Source organism: Schistocerca gregaria, chromosome 1 (genome assembly GCF_023897955.1).
Source record: "Schistocerca gregaria isolate iqSchGreg1 chromosome 1, iqSchGreg1.2, whole genome shotgun sequence".
NCBI lineage: Eukaryota > Metazoa > Arthropoda > Insecta > Orthoptera > Acrididae > Schistocerca > Schistocerca gregaria.
Genome location: NC_064920.1, coordinates 1,039,940,405 through 1,039,967,730, shown reverse-complemented (window position 1 = coordinate 1,039,967,730; position 27,326 = coordinate 1,039,940,405). Strand labels below are relative to the sequence as shown.

General features: G+C 40.1%; 1 protein-coding gene across 5 annotated transcripts in view; it reads right to left on the bottom strand.

Annotated features, from left to right (window-relative positions):
• The window catches only part of LOC126279746 (solute carrier organic anion transporter family member 74D), a 245,204-nt gene extending 218,714 nt beyond the window's left edge, over positions 1–26,490 (bottom strand). Inside the window, exon 1 of one of the 5 annotated variants that reach the window (XM_049979702.1) lies at positions 26,359–26,490. The gene's annotated coding sequence lies outside the window, so the exon portion shown is untranslated. Of the gene's footprint in view, positions 1–7,927; positions 8,233–26,358 lie in introns of those variants that run through there. The other 4 variants (XM_049979705.1, XM_049979703.1, XM_049979704.1 and 1 more) reach the window with 4 other exon arrangements.
• Positions 26,491–27,326: the final 836 nt, after the last annotated feature.

Below are 27,326 nucleotides of genomic sequence, written 5' to 3'. Positions count from 1 at the left end.
TGCCTCGGGCATGGATGTGTGTGATGTCCTTAGGTTAGTTATGTTTAATTAGTTCTAAGTTCTAGGCGACTGATGATATCAGAAGTTAAGTCGCATAGTGCTCAGAGCCATTTAAACTGATTCATTTATGTTCTGGATTGAACGTATTTCGCACTGTGAATCCAGAGAAATATGTGGTTAATCAAAGAAATGACATTCAATTTCGAAATCGAACATCATTCACTTTGTGTGTCCACAGAAAGATGTAGAGAATATCTTGAAGCTACGCCTACTGGGTCGACAAACTTCAGAACGTAATAATTCGATAACTATGAAGGACATTCGCTTAAAACGCTGGCCCTGACATCTGGCGCCTCTGAAAAAAAGTGGAGTTCGATTTTTTTCATGATAGCGTTAGGTTATCGCACCCTTAATCAAACTTGATAGGGAAGCGCACTAATGACAGTCGCTTAAGAAACTGCAGGCTAAGGTTTCCCGAATTACCACATCTGCTTCATGCTCATCACTGCCCTAGGACTCTTTTAATGAGTTTCAATGCATTTCTTAAAAATAATATAGATTATTTGTAAAACAGCCTTACTGACTGTTAATTACTATATTTTAGAAAATGATTAGACTTTGTATTCCTGTTTGTATTTTTTTTTTATTTCCGTTACTCCTTGAAATGTATTGGCTTTCTCTGTTTGCTGACTACGAAAGTGAAAGATAACGTAATGAGACTACTGACAAGGGAATAACGGCGCCCGCTGCAGCGAATACGGGATGGTGATATCACCAAAAGTTGTGCAACGTCTGCCGACAATTTACATAATAGCGGCAGTTCAAGCAAATAGTTTATCTCTCATTTCCTTTTCACGTCATGGTACGAAGGACGGATTTTGAAATACACATTGTGAATTCTATTGCTTCTAAAAATTTGATGTTCATATTCTTTTCTATATGTGTTTGTTATATATTTTATAGGAAATAACAATCAACAGGTTCGCCGAAAAGAATACGCCAACTAGTTTTGAAATTGTAACAACTGATTTCTCCTTATCTCAACTGCAGTGCAGGTGATGGTATACCAATAATTAGAAATTCCCGATTCTAAGCATGGTCGCGATGAAAATATGTATTACAGGTGTTGTGTAGTGATAAGTACCACTCTTACGCATTTATCAGTGAGACGTTTTATGTTAATACTTCGAGAGACCCCCCATGAACCATGGACCTTGCCGTTGGTGGGGAGGCTTGCGTGCCTCAGCGATACAGATGGCCGTACCGTAGGTGCAACCACAACGGAGGGGTATCTGTTGAGAGGCCAGACAAACGTGTGGTTCCTGAAGAGGGGCAGCAGCCTTTTCAGTAGTTGCAGGGGCAACAGTCTGGATGATTGACTGATCTGGCCTTGCAACGTTAACCAAAACGGCGTTGCTGTGCTGGTACTGCGAACGGCTGAAAGCAAGGGGAAACTACAGCCGTAATTTTTCCCGAGGACATGCAGCTTTACTGTATGATTAAATGATGATGGCATCCTCTTGGGTAAAATATTCCGGAGGTAAAATAGTCCCCCATTCGGATCTCCGGGCGGGGACTACTCAGGAGGATGTCGTTATCAGGAGAAAGAAAACTGGCGTTCTACGGATCGGAGCGTGGAATGTCAGATCCCTTAATCGGGCAGGTAGGTTAGAAAATTTAAAAAGGGAAATGGATAGGTTAAAGTTAGATATAGTAGGAATTAGTGAAGTTCGGTGGCAGGAGGAACAAGACTTCTGGTCAGGTGACTACAGGGTTATAAACACAAAATCAAATAGGGGTAATGCAGGAGTAGGTTTAATAATGAATAGGAAAATAGGAATGCGGGTAAGCTACTACAAACAGCATAGTGAAAGCATTATTGTGGCCAAGATAGATAGCCCACACCTACTACAGTAGTACAAGTTTATATGCCAACTAGCTGTGCAGATGACGAAGAAATTGAAGAAATGTACGATGAAATAAAAGAAATTATTCAGATAGTGAAGGGAGACGAAAATTTAATAGTAATGGGTGACTGGAATTCGAGTGTAGGAAAAGGGAGAGAAGGAAACATAGTAGGTGAATATGGATTGGGGCTAAGAAATGAAAGAGGAAGCCGCCTAGTAGAATTTTGCACAGAGCACAACTTAATCATAGCTAACACTTGGTTTAAGAATCATGAAAGAAGGTTGTATACGTGGAAGAACGCTGGAGATACTAAAAGGTATCAGATAGATTATATAATGGTAAGACAGAGATTTAGGAACCAGGTTTTAAGTTGTAAGACATTTCCAGGGGCAGATGTGGACTCTGATCACAATCTATTGGTTATGAGCTGTAGATTAAAACTGAAGAAACTGCAAAAATGTGGGAAATTAAGGAGATGGGACCTGGATAAACTGAAAGAACCAGATGTTGTACAGAGTTTCAGAGAGAGCATAAGGGAACAATTGACAGGGATAGGGGAAAGAAATACAGTAGAAGAAGAATGGGTAGCTCTGAGGGATGAAGTAGTGAAGGCAGCAGAGGATAAAGTAGGTACAAAGACGAGGGCCGCTAGAAATCCTTGGGTAACAGAAGAAATATTGAATTTAATTGATGAAAGGAGAAAATATAAAAATGCAGTAAATGAAGCAGGCAAAAAGGAACACAAACGTCTCAAAAATGAGATCGACAGGAAGTGCAAAATGGCTAAACAGGGATGGCTAGTGGACAAATGTAAGGATGTAGAAGCTTATCTCACTATGGGTAAGATAGATACAGCCTACAGGAAAATTAAAGAGACCTTTGGAGAGAAGAGAACCACGTGTATGAATATCAAGAGCTCAGATGGCAGTCCAGTTCTAAGCAAAGAAGGGAAGGCAGAAAGGTGGAAGGAGTATATAGAAGGTTTATACAAGGGCGATGTACTTGAGGACAATATTATGGAAATAGAAGAGGATGTAGATAAAGACGAAATGGGAGATACGATACTGCGTGAAGAGTTTGACAGAGCACTGAAAGACCTGAGTCGAAACAAGGCCCCCGGAGTAGCCAACATTCCATTAGAACTACTGACGGCCTTGGGAGAGCCAGTCATGACAAAACTCTACCAGCTGGTGAGCAAGATCTATGAGACAGGCGAAATACCCTCAGACTTCAAGAAGAATATAATAATTCCAATCCCAAAGAAAGCAGGTGCTGACAGATGTGAAAATTACCGAACTATCAGTTTAATAAGCCACGGCTGCAAAATACTAACGCGAATTCTTTACAGACGAATGGAAAAACTGGTAGATGCGGACCTCGGGGAGGATCAGTTTGGATTCCGTCGAAATGTTGGAACACGTGAGGCAATACTGACCTTACGACTTATCTTAGAAGAAAGATTAAGAAAAGGCAAACCTACGTTTCTAGCATTTGTAGACTTAGAGAAAGCTTTTGACAATGTTGACTGGAGTACTCTTTTTCAAATTCTAAAGGTGGCAGGGGTAAAATACAGGGAGCGAAAGGCTATTTATAATTTGTACAGAAACCAGATGGCAGTAATAAGAGTCGAGGGGCATGAAAGGGAAGCAGTGGTTGGGAAAGGAGTGAGACAGGGTTGTAGCCTCTCCCCGATGTTATTCAATCTGTATATTGAGCAAGCAGTAAAGGAAACAAAAGAAAAATTTGGAGTAGGTATTAAAATTCATGGAGACGAAGTAAAAACTTTGAGGTTCGCCGATGACATTGTAATTCTGTCAGAGACGGCAAAGGACTTGGAAGAGCAGTTGAACGGAATGGACAGTGTCTTGAAAGGAGGATATAAGATGAACATTAACAAAAGCAAAACGAGGATAATGGAATGTAGTCAAATTAAATCGGGTGATGCTGAGGGAATTAGATTAGGAAATGAGACACTTAAAGTAGTAAAGGAGTTTTGCTATTTAGGAAGTAAAATAACTGATGATGGTCGAAGTAGAGAGGATATAAAATGTAGACTGGCAATGGCAAGGAAAGCGTTTCTGAAGAAGAGAAATTTGTTAACATCGAAAATAGATTTATGTATTAGGAAGTCGTTTCTGAAAGTATTTGTTTGGAGTGTAGGCATGTATGGAAGTGAAACATGGACGATAACTAGTTTGGACAAGAAGAGAATAGAAGCTTTCGAAATGTGGTGCTACAGAAGAATACTGAAGATAAGGTGGATAGATCACGTAACTAATGAGGATGTATTGAATAGGATTGGGGAGAAGAGAAGTTTGTGGCACAACTTGACTAGAAGAAGGGATCGGTTGGTAGGACATGTTTTGAGGCATCAAGGGATCACAAATTTAGCATTGGAGGGCAGCGTGGAGGGTAAAAATCGTAGAGGGAGACCGAGAGATGAGTACACTAAACAGATTCAGAAGGATGTAGGTTGCAGTAGGTACTGGGAGATGAAGCAGCTTGCACAGGATAGAGTAGCATGGAGAGCTGCATCAAACCAGTCTCAGGACTGAAGACAACAACAACAACACTTCGAGAGAATTTGGTCAGCTTCCATTATCTAACGCGTATAAGATAGTAAAATTGTAGAGGTGACACGCCATGAACTCGCATTGTAGATTAACTCTGATAATGAATAAAACATAAAACTGCTTTCACAAATTAAGATAACTGAGAATAGTTTTCTCTCTGTTCGTGAGCGAACATCTTCAAGTTTGACTAACACAATCATTACCAGTTAGCGCTGTCACACAATCTAGCACTACAATAATGAAACAGGAATCATGTGGAGATTGGAACGGGAAGAATTCTAGAGTACTAGTAAGCACCTGACTCTTTAAGGTTGTTTGTTTGGTTGGTTTGGAGTGAAAGGGATTAAACTGAAGGGCCTCCAGTCCCATCACCGGTAAGTGGCAAACCAGGAGTGGTCCTCAAAGGAAGGAGGAGAAAGGCAAATACTGGGAAGCCTAGGTATAACGAACACAATAAAAACAGAGGTAAAAGCCCAGAAAATACGTCAGTAACAAAGTATGAAACTAGTTTAGAATCGTGTCTCTAAATTGGTATCTATAGCATACATACAGGGTGTTACAAAAAGGAACGGCCAAGCTTTCAGGAAACATTCCTCACACACAAAGAAAGAAAATATGTTATGTGGACATGTGTCCGGAAACGCTTACTTTCCATGTTAGAGTTCATTTTACTACTTCTCTTCAAATAACATTAATCATGGAATGGAAACACACAGCAACAGAACGCACCAGCGTGACTTCAAACACTTTGTTATAGGAAATGTTCAAAATGTCCTCCGTTAGCGAGGATACATGTATCCACCCTCCGTCGCATGGAATCCCTGATGCGCTGATGCAGCCCTGGAGAATGGCGTATTGTATCGCAGACGTCCACAATACTAGCACGAAGACTCTCTACATTTGGTACCGGGGTTGCGTAGACAAGAGTTTTCAAATGCCCCCATAAATGAAAGTCAAGAGGGTTGAGGTCAGGAGAGCGTGGAGGCCATGGAATTGGTCCGCCTCTACCAATCCATCGGTCACCGAATCTGTCGTTGAGAAGCGTACGAACACTTCGACTGAAATGTGCAGGAGCTCCATCGTGCATGAACCACATGTTGTGCCGTACTTGTAAAGGCACATGTTCTAGCAGCACAGATAGAGTATCCCGTATGAAATCATGATAACGTGTTCCATTGAGCATAGGTGGAAGAAACTAAAATGAGCTCTAACATGGAAATTAAGCGTGTCCACATAACATCTTTTCTTTATTTGTGTGTGAAGAATGTTTCCTGAAAGTTTGGCCGTACCTTATTGTAACACCCTGTATAAAAGTTCTACAGAGCCATGCTTTGCAGATGAAATTACGTTGTGAAGTAGCTAGAAGTTTATCGATAAATCAATAACTGTCAGTGCGTTAAATATTTGATGCGAAGAATGTGAGCGAGAAAATGTTTAAAGAAGGTGTGAAAGTACGATTAAAGTTAGCTGGGCGTCGCGAAATGCTCTCATTATGAAACTGTACGTGACTACCTAGTCTGTGTAATTGGGCTCCGTTTGAAGCGTAAGTTTTTTCACGCGCCTCAGTGTTTAAGTATGTGTCGTACAATAATATAATTTTGCAAGCACATTCGGTGGTTTACGTGGATATTGTCTGCAAAATATGTTGCGAGCAGGGGTAGCAGTAAAGAAGTAATATGTTAAAACTCCATGCCTGATGCTTAAATTTTGCTACACAAACACAGAAAAAGTGCCAGTGGGAAAAAGATTCGTAAAGGTTTGAAATTATATTTAACGTTTGTTGGAAGTCACATCATGAATGTAGTCTGTGTAATTCGCTCGTCGTGAGTTATGCATGTACACTGTTTCTAACTGTAATCCTTAACATGTTAAACCTTTAACATGAGATTGTACCTCTTAATGAGTGGATTATGACACTATTTTAAATTGTAAATGTGTTCAATAATTAAATGGAAAATGGTGAAAATCACAGTTTTGTTGCACATGGAAGCCATCAGATGGCCAACTCGCAACTGGTACTGGGTAACCGTTAGACGTTTGGTAATATAGATGCTAAACATGCGGGTTATAGCAAGCGCGAAAGGTTAGGACTCCAAAAGAAGTGAATATCCTCTTACAGCGTGAAACATGCCCTCAAGTACGAAGGCAAAGTGGAATTGCAATCCTCATGAAGTTCCTTAAGTGACGAAAGTTGCCCACACTACGTGTTCTCTTTGTCGCATTTACGAAATAGCTCCTTATTTTGCAACCATTCGTCACTCAAGAAACGTGAAACGTGACTTCATGTTTTATCTTACAGAAAATATTTTCAATATAGCATATTACATTCACAACAACAAAAATCTTGAATTGAAGAGAATTTTCGAAAGAAATTTGTTTCCTTGATTCAATGCACTGAACGAAGATATTGCGAAATATATTACAAAGCTTCCTCTTTCCTTATTAGGAGGTAATTCTTTTCATTTGTCTTCCTCACAATGAAAATAATTAATTGCTCTATTAGTCAAGAGCATTTAGTGTAATTCGAAGATTTATTGCAGAGTAAAACTGTAGATTAAAAGCACATTTTAAACAATAACTCATATTTTTAATTAGTATAAGTGTGTTCCAGACGTTACATATTCAGATTTCTTGCATAGTTTCAAATAAATATTTCAGACCACAAAATCTCTAAAAGGAACCTCTAAAAAGAACTGACGTTAATTGCACACATAACCTTTTTCCACTGAGTCATTATATACTACTGTATCTCATGCACAATTGTCTACATGTTAAAGGTAATATTTGAATGCACAATTTCTTACAAAACAAACACACATGCATAGTCATTCCCAAAAGCTACCAGTTTCATCGTGATTAGCTTGGGTTAAATTATATCTTTGTCGGTCAATCCTATGATTTAAAAGACGTGATTTTCACGTATTTCATTTAGTCCGGGCGTGACATCTTCATAACATAGATCATTTCCAACAATGATAAAACAACAACATGTAATCAGGACTTTAGATGCTACTCTGAATGACGTTCGTTCACCAGATTCATTACGTGATACGAAATTTCCTACTGAAGACTGTACTTTTCAGGTAATCATTTAGACACTGTATCTGATAACAGCGATAACTTCCTTCCACTATCACCAGCTTTATGTGAAGTCTAAACTGCTAATTTGATAGGTATACTGAACGAGACTGTTAATGTGCAAGGAAAAACTACACTGTTCATTAAACTGGACGACTGTAAAACAAAATTCGCAGTCAATGGCAATGTATAAACTAGTTTAGAATCGTAGCTCTCAACTGGTATCTATAGCATATAAATAAAATGTCCTACAGTGCCATGCTTTGCAAACGAAATTAGGCTGTGAAGTAACTAAAAGTTTATCGATAAATCAAGCGATGTCAGTGCATAAAGGCACGAAGCGGATAAGTAATGTGAAGATCGCATACCATGTATCCATAGGATGGCGCAAGTAGAGTTTTTCCAGGCGATATTTTAATCTGATTAAACGTTGGTCTTGGAACTGACCTTCTTTATATTGACATCGTGAAGGCAGTCCTTGTGCTAGATCCACTCTTTGTCAGACTTAGAATGTGTATACATTCATCACAACTAACGAAAGTAATTCCGTAAAATATAATGTCCCAACTGTCAAATAACACATGGAAGACACGTTATAGTTATTTCGATGTTGAACAGCTGCTTTAAGCTGGTGGAAATGTGACATTTCGTCTTAGTAAAACAGCCGGCCACTGTGGCGCTGCTGCATGAGGCGGCCTCCAGAGCCATCTACAAGCTGACGTAAGAAGTAATGAGTTTGTTTCCAAGGCCGACTCCCACAGCAGCTGTCGAAATCAGTTATTATTGGTTTTTACGTCTTGTTAAGTTTACTGCAGTTTAATCAAAGAGAATTTTTACACCAGACGCGTTTCGCTTTTATTAAAGCATCTTCCGTGGTTAGTCTGCAAATGTTTGTAAATGTTTGGTTGTTTTAGATTAAAAATAGCGTTTCACTTATAAAACTAGTGTACAAATTAATTACGATGTTTCTGGCTCTTGTTTACAAAATGTCCAGTCCTTTGCTTATTCCCTCCTTAGCAGCGACTGATGTCGTAATACTTCATTTCACATATACATTTAGCAGTATTTGTCGTTCTGCAGTATTTCTTGCACTGCATTTGCGTTATTTACACTAAACCAAGTTTTTGTAATCTGAACTGAAGTTCTCACTCAGTGTAGTACTGCAGAGTTTGCGACTGTTCGTTTTCTTGTAGGTTGTAAGCGTTGCTAACCTGTGACTAATTTTTTTTAAAAAAAATTGATTTGTTTGTGTGTATGTCCTTTCACATCTTTGCCAAACTCACGAGACATTTTTGCTTTCACTAATTTGCACTAATTCACAACCACACATTTACCCTCCACCCTCCATCACTTTCTAGTCTCTCTCTCTCTCTCTCTCTCTCTCTCTCTCTCTCTCTCTCAATCACACACACACGCACAAAAATTATATATTTAAAATGTCAACGCTCGTAACCTACAAGAAAAGAAGCTAACAGAGACAAGCATTACAATATTGTGCTGAGTGAGGACACACATAATTGCAATTCAATTTGAAAAAGTGAGGTGAAGTGTAAAAAAGTGTAAATAACACAATATGTCCCTAGAAATACTGCAGAAGGCAAAAGCTGCCAAGTGTACATGTGAAACGAAATCTTTCGACATGAACCTCCGCACTGCTTTGGAAAATATGTAAACAAGAAACACCACTAGTAATTTGAACACCAACTTCATAAATAAAACGGTGTTTTTAATCTAAAATAACCAAAAACGTTCAGACATATACATGCAAATTGCAGAATAACCACGGAAGATGCTTTATAAATAAAAGCGTAACTCGCCTGGTTCAGAAAATCCCTTTGATTAAACTGCAACAAGCTTAAGCCGGAAAAACCAACAACTGAAGTAAGAAGCTTCTCTTGCCTTCCGCAACGCACGCAGCCGCTCGGTTCAGAGAATTACTTTTAGCATTGATGACTGAACGTATTTATTGTACACGATTTCCACAGTCAATGACTATCTACTCTACTTACTGCGGCTCGTTTGACGATATGAAATGTGCGTGTGTGTCATTCATATTATTTTACTATGCCCGCAACTTGATTGATTCGTAGGGAATCATTCCGCCATTTAGAAGCTGTGTATATGGCACTTGAATAGAAACCATGGTCCTTAATTGAGCTATTCGGCAAGAATAACAACATGCGTAATTTATCAAAATTATGCGCCAGGTAGTTTTCAGTTTAGACTGTTTTTTAAACGCTTAGCTCACTCAGTGTCAGTATCTAAAATGCTCAAAATAACTTCAAATGCAACGTCACTAACGACTGAAGAATTATAAATTCATGGAATTTCACTATTAGTGACATTCCTAAATAATTAACAGATTATTATACTTACATGTTGTTAATTTTCTATCAATTCAGAATACGCTTTCTTGAATACAGGACGACAGGATACTTTCTTCTTCACAAAAATTTATACAAGTGTTTCTCTGTGACTAAAGCACAGTGGGCACGCCATTTCCTAGGTCTTGTACAACATCGAAGCGTATTCTATAACCTAAAGCTGGAAGTTTGTAGCTGCTAATAGGTGCACTCATAGTGTCGTGTGATGCCAGCAGAGAGCATACCTCGCGCCTACTGCCACGAGTTGCTACTTGCTACTTTATTGTCTCTGACCGGGACTTCCCCGCTCTCGCACTTGCTCAAGCATGTAGACGATATGCTAGTAGCACTGCGAATTCAGTGGTAGTGTGTTTGAGTGGATGGTGTTTGAAACATGTGGAAGGCAGTGTATTTCAGTACACTAATTATCGTTCATTTTTTAGACAAACGCGTTATTTCTAATAAATGCCATGCCTTCCTGCGGTGCATTTAAAATCGTAAATTCATTACATCTCAGCTGTCGGCCATATGAGCTTCGATGTTAATGCCGATATGTGCTGTAACAATATAATATCTGCAAATGATCTGCGCGAAATTAGAAAGGTAAGGATTTTACATTCGTTAAAAAGTTTACTTAATGCACGGAAGAAACATAAAACTGTACATTTCATAAGAACTGCTTGGCGTATTCCAGTCTTGTTAATATGTATAAAATGATATTTAATTTCCCATTTATGCCAGTTTGCCGTGTAATCTAAACATAGGCTTCCGTTGGAAAATCAAGCCAAGTCACTTTGTGTACAAATTTTTGTAATGGTCTATTGAATGGGACAGTGCCTTATCATTCCGTCCGTAAATCTCGATTTACTGAAAGTTGAAATGGGGCACTCAAGTCCAGTTTCTTGTAAATCGATGTCGCGACAATGCTTCTGATGGTCGTGTAAATACTCCAGCACCGATTCTATAAATATGATCCCAGCTGCTATATATTCTCTTCCACAATCGATTTTCGTTTTGAAACATCTTTTAGTTATAAGGTCCTGTGTTGTTCTTGAAAATGTCGACTAATATGGATAAAATGGCTTATTCTGCAGAAAAAAATATTAATCCGAGGAAAAGTTATCAGCCACCTGCAGAACCGTAGCGAGGTGAAACTGTGCCGCTGGCAGCACTGCCAAAGCCAGCACCCGCACCCATTCTCCCGTAGAACTACTTTTTTGCAATTTTCTTCACACTGATTTGGCAAATTTTATAATATATTATATAGATTTAATAAAAATCAAGCGTAACTGAAAAACATTGCTTAAGTGTACTGCTGCTGAAAAGTATTACTTACAGCAGATTAAAAATATCATTGCAGTAAATAAGTTACGAATTCTATAAACTTACTACAGAATAAACGAAAAGCAAAATCTGTATCTTATTGTTTATGACGGTTACTGTACATTGACGAACAGACTGTATTTGCTCCCCATAAATTATTGATAGTGCGCCATTTATTAATTTGAAATACGAGAAATGGTATACAATTGACAATTATGAACGATCACTTTCCAGGAATTGAGTCCTTATTTTAATTTTGCTTTGCATTTCGTTGCTCGCTGACTGTGTCTGTGAAGTCAAGTATAGCAGCTGTGTCGTATTATATCAGGAAAAATAGGTAAAGTTAACAGTCTGTTTTCACCTGTTCTCGACCGTAAGCAATGGTTTGTCACCTTTAATTAATTAAACTTCGTTTACAAGATACTGCGGCCAGTGGAATTGACGTAAATAACCTCACAGCTGTTTCGGAGTGGCCTGGCGGTGATTAATCTGCTAATTTCGGTGTATTTAATCTGCAACAGCGTTTCCACCTTTCCACGATTGGCTCGGATATTCAAATAGCACCGACGTGCTCGTACAGGCACAACTGAGAGGCACAGCAAATCGACTGTACAATGAGATTTGACACAAGAACTAGGTGGTTAGCACAAGGAGGGGTTAACAAAAGTAGTGATTAACAAAGAAACTTAAAACTCTGTAGTCCTTAGCATGTGTCGGAGTTCTGTTTGCGCTAAAATAACGACAAAATACCTAAGCACGGTCTGAATCAAGAAGCCTTACGACACCAGATGCTTGTCAACGATTATACGTTTGTTTACACGAGGTTTCAGCGTGGATGAACAAAGTACAGCTGTCTGTAGGCATAACGATTAACAACTTTTGTCATATTATCAATCACAACAGGCTTCGATTTGAATTCTTGTTTATTTACATAGCAGATCTTACCGTATCAATCGAAATACACTCCTAGAAATGGAAAAAAGAACACATTGACACCGGTGTGTCAGACCCACCATACTTGCTCCGGACACTGCGAGAGGGCTGTACAAGCAATGATCACACGCACGGCACACCGGACACACCAGGAACCGCGGTGTTGGCCGTCAAATGGCGCTAGCTGCGCAACATTTGTGCACCGCCGCCGTCAGTGTCAGCCAGTTTGCCGTGACATACGGAGCTCCATCGCAGTCTTTAACACTGGTAGCATGCCGCGACAGCGTGGACGTGAACCGTATGTGCAGTTGACGGACTTTGAGCGAGGGCGTATAGTGGGCATGCTGGAGGCCGGGTGGACGTACCGCCGAATTGCTCAACACGTGGGGCGTGAGGTCTCCACAGTACATCGATGTTGTCGCCAGTGGTCGGCGGAAGGTGCACGTGCCCGTCGACCTGGGACCGGACCGCAGCGACGCACGGATGCACGCCAAGACCGTAGGATCCTACGCAGTGCCGTAGGGGACCGCACCGCCACTTCCCAGCAAATTAGGGACACTGTTGCTCCTGGGGTATCGGCGAGGACCATTCGCAACCGTCTCCATGAAGCTGGGCTATGGTCCCGCATACCGTTAGGCCGTCTTCCGCTCACGCCCCAACATCGTGCAGCCCGCCGCCAGTGGTGACGCGACAGGCGTGAATGGAGGGACGAATGGAGACGTGTCGTCTTCAGCGATGAGAGTCGCTTCTGCCTTGGTGCCAATAATGGTCGTATGCGTGTTTGGCGCCGTGCAGGTGAGCGCCACAATCAGGACTGCATACGACCGAGGCACACAGGGCCAACACCCGGCATCATGGTGTGGGGAGCGATCTCCTACACTGGCCGTACACCTCTGGTGATCGTCGAGGGGAAACTGAATAGTGCACGGTACATCCAAACCGTCATCGAACCCATCGTTCTACCATTCCTAGACCGGCAAGGGAACTTGCTGTTCCAACAGGACAATGCACGTCCGCATGTATCCCGCGCCACCCAACGTGCTCTAGAAGGTGTAAGTCAACTACCCTGGCCAACAAGATCTCCGGATCTGTCCCCCATTGAGCGTGTTTGGGACTGGATAAAGCGTCGTCTCACGCGGTCTGCACGTCCAGCACGAACGCTGGTCCAACTGAGGCGCCAGGTGGAAATGGCATGGCAAGCCGTTCCACAGGACTACATCCAGCATCTGTACGATCGTCTCCATGGGAGAATAGCAGCCTGCATTGCTGCGAAAGGTGGATATACACTATACTAGTGCCGACATTGTGCATGCTCTGTTGGATGTGTCTATGTGCCTGTGGTTCTGTCAGTGTGACCATGTGATGTATTTGACCCCAGGAATGTGTCAATAAAGTTTCCCCTTCCTGGGACAATGAATTCACGGTGTTCTTATTTCAATTTCCAGGAGTGTATAATAACAGCAAAAGTAGTGTTTGTAGAGATCAATATATTGTGTACCAGCTACACCTCTTTTTCTTGCTACTTCCACCGAAGAGTCTCGCTCCACTTCTCAGCCGATAGAAATCGCCCAAACTGGGAAGCTTTTACTGGACTAACATATTTGCTTGAGCGCCCGCTCGACGACCATTGAGATCCTAGAATTAGCAGCAAGATGTCCATTGTCGCAACACGGGAGCACTAATCGCCCCGTGTACTGATGTGTGAATTATTTTAGCAGTAGTTTTCGGTAGTAGTCGTGATGCTACTTGAGCGAAATGACGCTGTAGAAATGCCCCACTTTAACAACAGCGCGTGTATACTGTCATGGGGGGGGGGGGGGGAAGGGTTCTTCTCATAGGCAGAAGATCGGAACAAGAAGGATAGGACAGCCCAAGTACCTTTCCCAGTTAATTCCTAAAACAATCTTCCATTCCTTTTGTGGTTAGGTTTTTTAGTCCACTGACTGCCATCTCCTCGGTACTGCTCTGATCCCCTACATTTAATTGAAAACTCCTTTATTTAACTGAAGAGAAACGGCCGTCGTGCTGACGAAATCGGAAACGTCAACGACTGATCTCCTATGCCCGATTTCGATCTGAACACCGATATCCGAGCCAAGTTAGCAAAACGAAAATAGGCTTCCAGCACTTGGTTTTCGTCTTCCCGAAGTTGTGTTCCGTGTAAACGTAACAATTGTATCAACTAGCCTATCTGCAGTACTGTCTGGGTACATCGTTCATCCCTTGTAGAATACACCTCATTGCGATGTCGTTTGAACCCTACGTTGAGCTGGTGTCATTCATTTTTAATTTCGTGTAGATGTGTCAACATTCGTTTCATATTGAACTCTAGTTTCTGTAACCATAACTAAAATCTCAGGGTACGTCAGCAACATTGGATCCTTCGTTTACTAAATTAGGGGAAAATCGGAAGAATACCAACAACTAGTAAAATCAGAAGCAATTTATACGAAAGATGAGTGTGCGTCACTTCAGTAGTGTGATTCTAAAAGATTGTATAAAAATCAGTGAGTGCAATTCAATTACGTTCTCTGTATTGGCAGGCAAATGTATTTTTCGGAGTGGGTCAGCAGTTGGTTGTTTAAAAGTGAGACCAGGCAGTTGAACTAGATCTGCCACCAAACAAATTCTGATGGAGAAACATTGACAAAGTATGTCAGATACGATAAAAGTGGACATTGTTTAAATATTTTTGCATGTGACGCTAACGTTTGTTCGTGTAGCTAGGCACTTAGCAAAACTGACTCCTTGCAAAAGACCCGAATTCACTTCCTGGTACCGCCAAAGATGCTTCCTCGGTCAGATGGCTGGAGGTGTATGCATTCAGTGTCGTGAGGGCTATTGATGAGGTGTCTGAACGAAAATTAGCGCCTACAGTGTGTCTGCGAGCGTGTGCAATCAAAAGGCCTCATGGTACAACATATGAATGACAACATTGACACATTATAACTTCGTTCTTAGAATTAGTTAATATTTTGTCTCCATTGATTGATTAGCCTTTGCCACTGAAAGCGAGAGTGGGTACAGTAGTTTACAAATTACACTGCCAGGAGGATATGAGGTAGAGCCTATACATGAAGACGGAAATGTAAATGGAAGCCTAAATCCGGCAGCCAAACCGTATTTCTAGAATCGATACTGGAATGCATATACGATCAGTTAGAAGCGGAACTGAGAAACTGGTTTACGAAAAGCGATTTTGAGAGCCCCTAACGAACGTAGAGCACTCTTGTGAAAATTTTCTGTATTATTCCCGTAAACAATTTGTAATTTTGTGATATATAGGCAAGTATCAACGCCAGCTGGATGAAAATATCAAGCTGACTACAGAAATTATCTATGAAACCTTACCTAATGATGTTAATTTCCGAGACAGAATATCGATAAAACAATAGACGGCATATAACACAGCTGTGAAGCCTAACTTTTGTACGAAAGAATTCTTGGCAAAGTGATGACGTACATAATAATGTAATTGTGTTATCGCGTAGTTTTTAGCAAGTTGGACAGTACCGGTAACTTCAGTAGTTAATGTGAAGAAGAGGAGCAGAGAAAATAACACCCATGTTAAGTTCGACACAGCAGAATAGAATAGAGGCAGAGCGTGGCAAAGATTGAACTGCAGGGAGCAGCAGAAGTGTCTTATCTTTGAAGTTAGGATTCGGCATTTGTCAATACTTCTCGTTGCATCACTGTTTGGACCATGACAACAAAAACTGCTAAACGGAATTATACAGTTTTAGTCATAAAGAACGAGCATTCATCAGACAATATTATTCTAAATCACGTAGACGAACTATGTGAGGCTCTTTCTGTCGCTTTGGTGAGTTACAGCTGCATTGTCCTACTGATTTACGCTACTTACTGGTACTGTTGAAGAGCAGCACCCCCTAGATCATGTAGTAAACTAACTGTTTAATAACTTGTTGCATCAGAGGAATATTGCGATTGTATATTGGATAAAAAAAATTACGCGTTAAAAGGAGTTAACTTTTAGTTATAGTTTTTCATTGATTTAATTTAGGCAGCAGTCAGGAAGAGAAATATACGTTAATTGAGGCTGGTGTTTGTTATTTTAAGATAAATTTGACTGATTATTATCAGTAGTTAATAGTGGCTAGTTAATACATATCAGTATTTCCGGCTCAGAATAACAAACTGACTGCAGGAAGTTCCTCATAAGGCAGCAACCAATCAAGGACTGAGCTAGGACGCATCTGCTGGTCTTACATGTTTATCACATTGCTTGGCCAGTACATGGTTGCCCTATCGCTCTGCGTCATCAATTTCTGATTACCACAGTCAGCTGCGGTCGAGAATTGGGCGCTTACGTAACTGTTTGATTAGTTTTCGCCGTGTACTTTGTTTCTACGAGCTGATTTTTTTTTAAAAAATTTAGGAGGCAGAATGTTTGAGTCTAGCTCCAAAAATGCACAGATAAGTTAAAAGGCTATAGCGATCCTGGCGGATTTAGTACTTCATCTTACGCGAAAAGTTGAATCGCTTAGTTATTGTTGCCGCTGCCATATTGTTCGCAGAACCGACAACGTTACCGTCTTCCGTGCGAACTATAAGTGGAATATTACTTGCTCTTCTCGCAAGGGGATATTGGGAGCGGAAGGACTGGTCAAAGTCGGCCGGTTTTAAATCATTTTTGCTTGGAGTCATCCTTAGTTGACGAACAACGCTGTTTTCTGTAACAGTGAATAGAAGTATTTTGTAATTTGTTGCAACCAAAAGTATGCTTTGAGTGCATATAAAATCATTAAAACGTTCGTGTATCACCTCTGCTTTCGTGCAACACTTCTGTACCTTCGTGTAATATACTGTCTGCCCTCAGATAGCAATTTATATGGGAGCCAGGGAACGTCTACATTGCTACAACGTTAGATTGCACCGGTCAATCTTTATTTTATTCTGATTCATATATTTATGAGCTTTAAAATTAAAATAAATAATTAGCTTCCTTTGCATATTTACGTTTATTGATGTCATATGGATTAATTTTCTGTGGTAATTCCATACACAGACATAAAGTATTTATTGAACAAAAAATGCTGTCAGAATAACTTCTGGTGTACATCCTTGAGCTTCATGTGGGAAACTATACTAACACCAACTTGACAGTGCACTCACGGTATCGTGACGTTTGTTGTCAAAGATCAAGCAAAAATTCAAATAACAGTAACATTCATAAACATAACACTAGGAACAAACAAAATCACTACCATTTACAACTTAAGCTTACTCGTGCACAGAATGGAACGAAGTATGCAGCCATAAAAATGTTTGTCTCCTTCCTTGTGAATTAAAAGCGCTGTCACATGATGCAAGTTGAAAGGACAAATTGAAAAAGTTTCTACTTGCAAATCCTTCTGTTCTGTAGATGAAGTAGATAGGATGTATTTGGTTGGGTTATATTTAAGAAATTTTGTTGTAGGTTAAAACAAAACATCCCGTGAAGCAAATGGCCATCGTGTAGCCACGTTTTCACAGCGAAACCTACCGGCATATTCCACGTCATGGCGAATTGTTGTAAAAATGGTAATCTTCGTCAATACTTCGGACATGTGTGATCAATAATTATATTCAAGGTTGTAAGTAATGTAGCTGCGTGAAACGTATCGTTAAAGAAACATTCTACAGCAAACTCGGCGATTCAAACGCAAAACTACCTCTGATGTTAACTGCTCAGCACAGCCATATATTACTAACCGAAGATTTACATTCTACGTGTGATTACATTGTTACCAAAATGCCTTTCATGCCTTACCGAAAATCTGCATGGGATGAAATTTTGTAAGAGACATTTTGTACTGTTAGAATCGTTCTGTGGCCACAAAGTGTGTGAAAATTTCTGCACAGCAGAACTCAGTTGTCGTGTTCTTCAATCGACTGATCTCTCTAACCACTTTATCCTCTCCCCCTCCCCCCAAATATGTCAGTTCGCAGCTTGTCCGCTTACATACTCAACGCCCTGAAATTAATAATCGAGCGCGGGATAGTAGTTACAGAATTTCAGCGGCTCTCATGAGGGGGAGGTTCAAATTCCCGACAGAACATTCAGAATCAGGTCTGGCGTAGGGCGAACGCCAAGATAGTAGTAATGATAAAGACAAGACCAATTCACCGCCCAGGCTTTTGTCAAATCTGAGATTTTGCTTCGTCTGCAGTGATTTCGTCGTCGGGAGGACGTAACCTTTAACTATACTCTCTCCTGTTGCTTAAAATTATCTTTCACCTGCACTTACGAATCTGTCGATTCACGTTGATTACTCGTCCCATAAACGTCATCCGTTGTAAAACTTTTTCGCCACTACGCCCAGCAATGATCTGAATCCTGCTCGAATGCTGTTCACAAGTAAATGGCAATTAATATTATCTTCACTATATTACGTATACAAATACAGAATGGAAACACACCGGTATGGAGCTACAGAAATAAAACGAAGGCAAATCAGCGACAAGCGCGTGAATCTTGCATATTTAATCTAACTTGTCCCAGCTAATGCCTGTTATGCTGATTAAACCATCTGAAGATAATGCTTTCAGCTGCACAGTAAAAGCTAGGCACCCTTTAAATTCCTGTCCTTAGCTGGTTATATTACACGCGAATGTTTTGTGAGATTTACTTGAGAAAGCTTGACCATTAAATAAACTCGGCTAGGAATTACCGTAATGCCATTCATATATAAAGATAACCCGCACTGCATCATAATAGCACTGCAGTAACATGTGGTACTGCAAGGTGGAATGTTATTAATAATGAAATAAAACTCACACATGTTTTTATTTTTGGTAATGTACAGTAAATTTGAATGCACTCTCATTCTGACAAATATAGCTTAGTCGGAGAAAATTGCACTGCTAGAGACAACCAAACACATTAACTTTCGCTTAACTGATTAAACCTCAATGCACTTGCTGTGACTGGCTGTCATCTTATGACCGTAGTAGCTACACAATGGTGCAGTTCCGACCTAGGTTATTTGGGATGTTTTACTTCAGCCCACATTACATGCTCTACCCTGACATTATTATGAGGTTTTTATATGCGATGTTGAAAAGATTTATCGACGAAGTTTTAATTTACCTGCTTAACGATACTTATACGTGCATTTTAGGTAGTAATAAGACCATCATTTTAGAAAACGTGTCAGCATTTCATCCACTGATCATAATTACAACTCCTGTAACAGTCTTAACGTCAAGTGACAAACTTTTAAGAAAATACCTATTAGGTGTAAGAAATATTAACGGGAAGACCATACCGCTCAGCTTCGAGCAGTGATTTACGAATCGGCAAAGAAATTGCGTCTAAACTTTCTAGGAAGCAAGTCTAGGCCAAACGACTGTTTTAATTCGTGGTACAGTTAGGTGCCCTGTAGACAGCACCTGCTTCAAAGACAGATTGTGTACACACTTTGAATTCCAGACGTATTAATGAATAACATAGTGAGTATACTATAAAACAGGCATGAGCAAACTTTGTCGACCCACAAGCCTCATTATTTACTTAACACTAGCCATAGCGGAGGGCGGGAGGGGGAGGGGGGGGGGTGGGACTTTATGCCAACCTTTTCAAAATATTATAATTCACTCAGTTATTTTATATTTTAAAATTCCGAAACAAAAATATTTATTGTTTTTAATGATTTTTTCCCACCAGACGGCATATATAGATTGGAAAATTTGCATTAAAACTTAAACTAAAAATTTATGTCTTATGGTATATGTCAGTTTACCAATGAATCTCATATTCTGTATTTTCAGGCTCAGGACCTTATTTACATATCAATATCTCTTTAAGAAATATGCCATCCCCTCTTAGTAGTACACGTTATTAAAATTGGTAAGAAGCGATAGATCGACAGAACTCATCTTGAGGTATCAAGGAGTAGGCAGTTGGATGATGGAGGGTAATAAGAGAGTTAAAATTTGTAGACAGAGACAAAACCTTGTCTACAGGAAGCGGGTGCAAGTATGTTTTAGTAGCAATAGATAGTTCCATGTTCTGGACACTACTAACAAATTAGTACCTCTTCAAAAAGTAAGTTGTTCATATAAGCTGACAACAGTTAAGGAAATTGTTTTTTTTTTTAATTTCTTTAGTTTGGACATAGAGTACTCTCCCACCCCCAATGACAATGTGCTCTATGGGAAATGCGTTGGTATTGCTAGGGTTAAGCTCGCGGGCTGTCTCGTCACATGACGCGATCACAACGCTCCTAGCGCACAAGGTTAAAACTATGTCTGTGACATTAATGTTTATTGGGTGACGCAGCGATATGAAGGACACGCCTTTCCCAACACGCCAAGCCAGCAAATCATGCCTCAAAAACGCTTTTTTCAGAGAACATTCATTTTATGTCAATCCAGAATTTCAGTCATGAGCCGGATGTGACCAATAGCTCGCCGGTTGTCCACTCATGCTCTAAAACAATCTCAGAAAAAAAGTAAGCAACATTGCATTTCAATATTGCTGTTGTGGTTGTCACTCAGAAGACGGGTGTGATTCAGCTATCCACACTAGCCTGTCTTATGTATATATGGTCATCCTGAATAACTATTGGGACTAAAAAAGCACTTACAGCCGCTTCCTGTTGTCAAGCCTTGGTCTCCCTCTACAATTTTTAACTCTCTCGCTACCCTCCATCACCATACTGGCTACTCTTTGATGTCTCAAGATGAGTTCTACAAATCTATCTCTTCTTTCAGTGAAATTATGCTATCTTTTCTAGTGAGTTGATTTAATACCTGTCCATTAGTTATCTAATCTATCCATCTGATATTCAGCATTCTTCTGCATCAACACTTTTCAAAAAATTCTATTCCCTTCTTGTCTGAACTGCGCATCGTCCATGTTTCATTTCTAAACAAGACCACATTCGAGACAAACACGTACAGAAATGAGTTTGTAACATTTAAATTTATATTCGATGTTAACCAATTTATCTCTTTCAGAAACGATTTCATTGCCATTGCCAGTCCGCGTTTTATATCCTCCCCACTTAACGCCACCGTCATTTATTTTGTTGCTTATAGTAAAACTTATCTACTACATTTAGTGATTCATTCCATAATTTAAGTCCCTCAACATTGATTGATTACTTCAACTACATTCCATTACCCTACGTACAGTCTCATAATTTATTTTCATGGCACTGTCCATTCAGCTCGACTAAGCTTCCAATTCCTTTGGTGTATTAGCAAACTTACAATGTCAACGGCATACTTCAAAATTTTTATTTTCCTCTGTGAACTTTAATTCTCCTGAAAAATTTCTGGTTGTATCCCTTTACTACTGTGTCAGTATACAGATTAAATAACATTTGGGATAAGCTACCACCGTGTCTCATTCCCTTCTCAATTACGATCGCTAATGGGAAGAACCGAGGACAATGCGAAGAAATCTGGCTTTGGCACATAGCGTTAATGCAGATAGCAGCAAACCACAAGCCGTATGATTCATTGCCTTCTGTGACCAGTGCCCTGTACAGAGGATGACAGCAATAATGCCAAATTGTTTGAAGTTTGGGCGGTCTGGATATATCTTATATGAAAATATTGCAGTTTTTCAGTCTTAAGTATTCTGATTCCTAATCGGTTGTCAGTCTGCATATTAGTATGTTCCTGACTCGTCAGTAGAAAGCTCTTATAACTACTGTCTGATTTCAGTGCGAGTTGTAGACAATCTTTTGCTCCCTTATCCTTTCTGTCTTCAGAATTCCGAATGTATTCTACTCAACATTATCGAAATCTTCCTCTAAACTTACAAATCCTACCCGCGTAAAGTTTAATATCCTTCGAAAATCGAAGTCACTTGAGACGTAATACAACATTGGAATTCAAATGCCCCATCCTTTTTGTCACCTTAGTGCAACTGTTTAAGTATAGCAGTATTTTTCGCCTGTTTTCCCACACCATCTTGAGAGCCAGCAGCGACGTGGGTAGGTGACGATAGCTGAGCAACAATCGGTCCCCGTGGCGGCCAAGGAGGCGGCGTCCTTGGCGGTAGTTTCCAGCTGGCCCGTCCCGTCGCTCACATCCTCTTTACTGCCGACTAAGGGCGCTGCGTGATTTGGACAATGGCCGCCTCCCACGCGGCGCTCGCCGCAAATTGCGACCGCCCGGCCGCCGTCGCTGTGGCTGCCAGGCGGCTCTGCCTACACGCTTATCACTGGTGTTGGCACAGGCCAGGAGATGCTGTACCGTGTCTGCTAAATTCGTTCCCGAACTTGTGTTAGAAGACGCCAAGACGTGTTTCGCGGTTTAGTTACATACTTTATCTGATATTCCTCCTTCTTTCTGCACCAAAGAGCCATTTAAAACGTTATTAACCACCAAGGGGTCATTATATTGTAACCTTCATCGAATTTCTTCGTATTTACAGCATTTGAAGGCCTCAACATATTTATAGTATTGAGGTCTTCGCTGGAAAGGGATAGAATAGCGCTGTCTTACTTATAGAGGATAGTTCTTTTACTTCTACTTGAATTCCTTATTTATTAACAAATGGAAAAATTACTCTAACAAATATTGAATCATATTTCTTAAACAAGAATATCACTTTCTAATTTTTAATTACTATTTGTATGAAAATATAAGTATTAACAATAAATTAAAATTTAGTACAAATATGTGAAACATCGAACAACAACTAAAAGGCTTTTTTCCTTGAGACTGAACAATAATAATGATGTATGTAATTTTTTTATTACACATAAAGATATTATCCATATCTGTTACATTTTAATCCACTTTCATTGGGTCAGTAGTTAAAAATAAAATGATGTTATCTTTATTAAAAATTATGACATAATATTTTTTGATAGAAAATTTCTGTTTCTTAATACATTTCGAATTTTAATAAAAGTAAAGTAAATGTTTAACGATTACTAACCTATTTCGCAATGCATTCAGCTGCTTTTTTTAAAATTAATCTTTCATTGAACTTAAATACAATGAATTAAAACGGTTATTAGATGTTAACGTATAGCTTAACCATTATCAATATATCAAAAATTATTATTATTAAACAACTAATTAATAATGACAATGAAACGACATCTATAGCAGTATTCGCTTCGTGCCCACAAAGCCATTTTTTTAAACAGTGTAAATTGTATTTGAATTCTTCTTTATGTTATATTAATATATTGTTTGTAAAGCTTTTAGAAGTAACTTAGACAAATTAAACAGCACAATTGCTACATATGCTCGAGAATTTAAGTTTGTCTCCAATGTGTTGTGCAAGGAAGGGAACATGAGATATTTGCTAATGATGAGAATGGTTTGTTCACTTTTTTTGTAGTTGAAAGTAATTTATACAATTTTTGTTAGCTGAACTGTATACATAAAGAAATTAATTACCGTGAGTACGTTAATCTCCTAGAAAGTTTTCTAGTTTACAGCGCCCAGAAACAGTTTAATCTTCAAAAGTGATTTTTTCCGATGTTTGGGAGCGTTACGTCGTACTGCCTCAGGAAATGGATGTTCCTTGTAGGACCATTCTTGATTGTCAGTTTAGTTTAGTTTTACGATGTTTCATGGATCATATTCGAAACAATTCACAAGGGCATGAAGTGAAGTAAGGGTGATAATTGGTGATAATTGTTAGCAATAAATTACCTGACATAGGACAGAAATAACTACAATACTTAACAATGTGGTGGTATTTAACTTAATGCATTCAGAAGGAGCGGCCGGTTGTAATATCTTCAATACACTATCAGTGACTGCTTATCTTTCACAGAACATAATTGGTTTTCAATGCAGACGTATACATGTTGAGGATTGAATTCTGATTCCTCTGCGACATTAGTTTTACTTGAGCGCTTTGCACAAAAGTAATCTGCAGATATTTTGACATCGCAGACGAGTTCTTGCTTGGCAAAAACGTATGTCGTCGTATTTATCCTGAACAGTTTGCGAAAATTTGTGAAACAATGAGTCAAACTGCCCTTCTCGAACTCCAAAGCTTCAAGCACGGTTCACTGGAAGTACATACTTAATACGTCAGCAAGCTGTAAAATGAAATGCCATGAACCACCAGGATACAGTCCTTTCCAGGCTTGTTTACAGGGCAATATTTACCAACAGTTCAAATGGTTCAAATGGCTCTGAGCACTATGGGACTTAACATCTATGGTCATCAGTCCCCTAGAATTACTTAAACCTAACTAACCTAAGGACATCACACAACACACAGTCATCACGAGACAGAGATACCAACAGTTAAACTGAGTTAAACTAGCGAGAATAACTCTATCTTTCTTGTATGAAGCTATACACAAACTGTCACATCTAAAGACGAGCAGTTAGTTTCATCTTAACGTAAGACTCTAATCAGGAGAAGAAGAAAACTGTATGTCACTTCACCCTGTTAACTTACACTGAAGTGACTGCTCTCATTTCACAATAGCAGAAACGAATTCTGCAATTTTTACTGCCGTAGATCAGTGGAGTGAGCAACGGTTTTGTTTTTAAAAAATCTGTTAGTTAGTGTACGTAACAGTTACTGATTTGATACTAGTAGTTCGTCGAACTCCACACAAAAACGAAGAGATAATCAGAAAGATGTAATCGTACTTTGTCTCTTTACTTACCGTTTTTAAATCATGTCTCGGCGTGATGACTTAGACCCTCGGACCACCACGACACGTCACTAATATTATCTGGTGCTTGGTTTCGAGATGAGTTGCTAAAGGTTGCAGCAGTGAGAGTAGGGCAAAAACGTTAAGGAACTGAAATCAAAATTCCATTTTGCAGGAACTGACTCATTGTCTTTTTGTTTCGAAAACCCACATTCCGTGGTTGTACAACAAACTTTATTGCTTCTTTAAGTTGCATATCTTTCCAGTTTTATGGTGCGGATCCGGTTCCATTGAACCATCAACAGATTCTTAAACGTAGGGAAAAATAATATTCCATTCCCTGACTTAAAGAACTGAAGACAAACCAAAGGAATAATTTTATCTCTGCAATATAGACAAAAAGAAATATTTTTTATTGGCCAGCCTTAATTCGAAACTCGTCGGGACGTTCAATGTTGTCCCTTTATGAAGTATATTTTTGGTGCAGTAGAATGCAGGCAGCAATAGGTTAGATTAGATTAATACTTGTTCCATAGATCATGAATACGACATTTCGTAATGATGTGGAACGTGTCAGGTTAATAAAAGATGTCTGTAGAAGATATTCCATTACACAAAATATTGTATGACACTAGTGTTTTAAGTTGTTTTTTTTCCCTTAATTTATATCTAAAAATTCAGCCAATGAGTAGATGGAGTTGTCATCTAGAAACTCTTTTAATTTATTTTTAAATGTTAGTTGGCTATCTGTCAGGCTTTTGATGCTGTTTGGTAGGTGACCAAAGACTTTTGTGGCAGAATAATTTACCCCTCTCTGTGCCAAAGTGAGATTTAACCCTGCATAGTGAAGATCATCCTTTCTCCTGGTGTTATAACTATGCACAATGCTGTTACTTTTGAACTGGGTTGGATTATTAACAACAAATTTCATAAGTGAATATATATACTGTGAGGTTACTGTGAGGATCCCTAGATCCTTAAATAGATGTCTGCAGGATGACCGTAGGTGGGCTCCAGCAATTATTCTGATTACACGTTTTTGAGCAATGAATACTTTTCTACTCAACGATGAATTACCCCAGAATATGATGACATACGAAAGCAGCTGAGATGACTAACCGTTACGAAGATTTGCTTGAGGTCTTCCAGCAAACATTTACGACCACATACATAGTGATGCACCCTTCAATACCACATCATTATCATCATCGTAAAAATCTTCAACTGAACCTATTAAGGTTTACTTTATCGTGGTTCGTTTTTCCGGCACTATAGTCGTTCTCTTGTTGCGCCTCTACAGCAGTTTCACTAACTTTGAGAATACACTTGCAGCACTCATCTCAATGCACGATGCACTGGGCAGATATCGCCTTTCCGCCAATATTCAGCGATGCACGACCCACTCAGCGCGCACGGAGCACGAAATCCGCATGACGTAGCACCGGATGTCCTTTGCTGCTCGTTGCCGCTCGTCACCAGACCCGCGAAGCACAAAGTGTGATGTTACAGGTAGGAGAGGAGGAGAAAGGAGAGGACAGGGGAGGAGAGAGAGGCGCGTTGCGCGTCGCCGCCGGCCGCACTGACCTGGAGTCGCCGCAGGCTGCACACGGCGCGCTCGGCCGCTCCACTTGTGGCAGGACGCGACCAGCCGGGACGGGACGCCGCTTGCGGGTCCCCAGCGGCGAGCGCAGCCACACTGACGGCAGCGCATTATCCAATTTGGCGAACGCCAATTCAGTCCGGCTCCCACCGCCGCCTCTGCCGCCCAGCCGTTGCCCTACGTGCCGCCTCGTGTTGCTACCACGATCGCGCTCGCGTCGTTAACTAGAAGGCAAACACATCAAGCCCTAATGGCGTCTTCTGTTTGTGACCGACCACAGGTGGTCTGATTTTCCAGCCAGTTGCAGTCGCCTCGCTCAGCACATACATTGGATGCCAGGAAGTTTCCTAACCTACAGGGCGATCAAAAAGTCAGTGTAAACTTTTAATAAACCACGGAATAATGTAGATAGAGAGGTAAAAATTGACACACATGCTTCGAATGACATGGGGTTTTATTAGAACAACAAAAAAAAAGTCCACAAAATGTCCGATAGATGGCGCTGGACAGCAAAACTTCTACCGTGATGGGTGAGAGGTATGCCGATATGTTACAGAATCGCATCATCCCTAGCCTGGCTGACAAACACCTGCTGGAACGTGCGATGTTTATACAGGATGGCGCTCCACCCCACATTGCTAGACGCAAAGATCTCTTGCTCGCGTCGTTTGGTGATGATCGTGTACTCAGCCGCCACTTTCGTCATGCTTGACCTCCCAGGTCCCCAGACCTCAGTCCGTGCGATTATTGGCTTTGGGATTACCGGAAGTCGCAAGTGTATCGTGATCGACTAAAATCTCTGGGGATGCTGAAAGACAACATCCGACGCCAATGCCTCACCATAACTCCGGACATCCTTTACAGTGCTGTTCACAACATTATTCCTCGACTACAGCTATTATCGAGGAATGATGGTGTACATATTGAGCATTTCCTGTAAAGAACATCATCT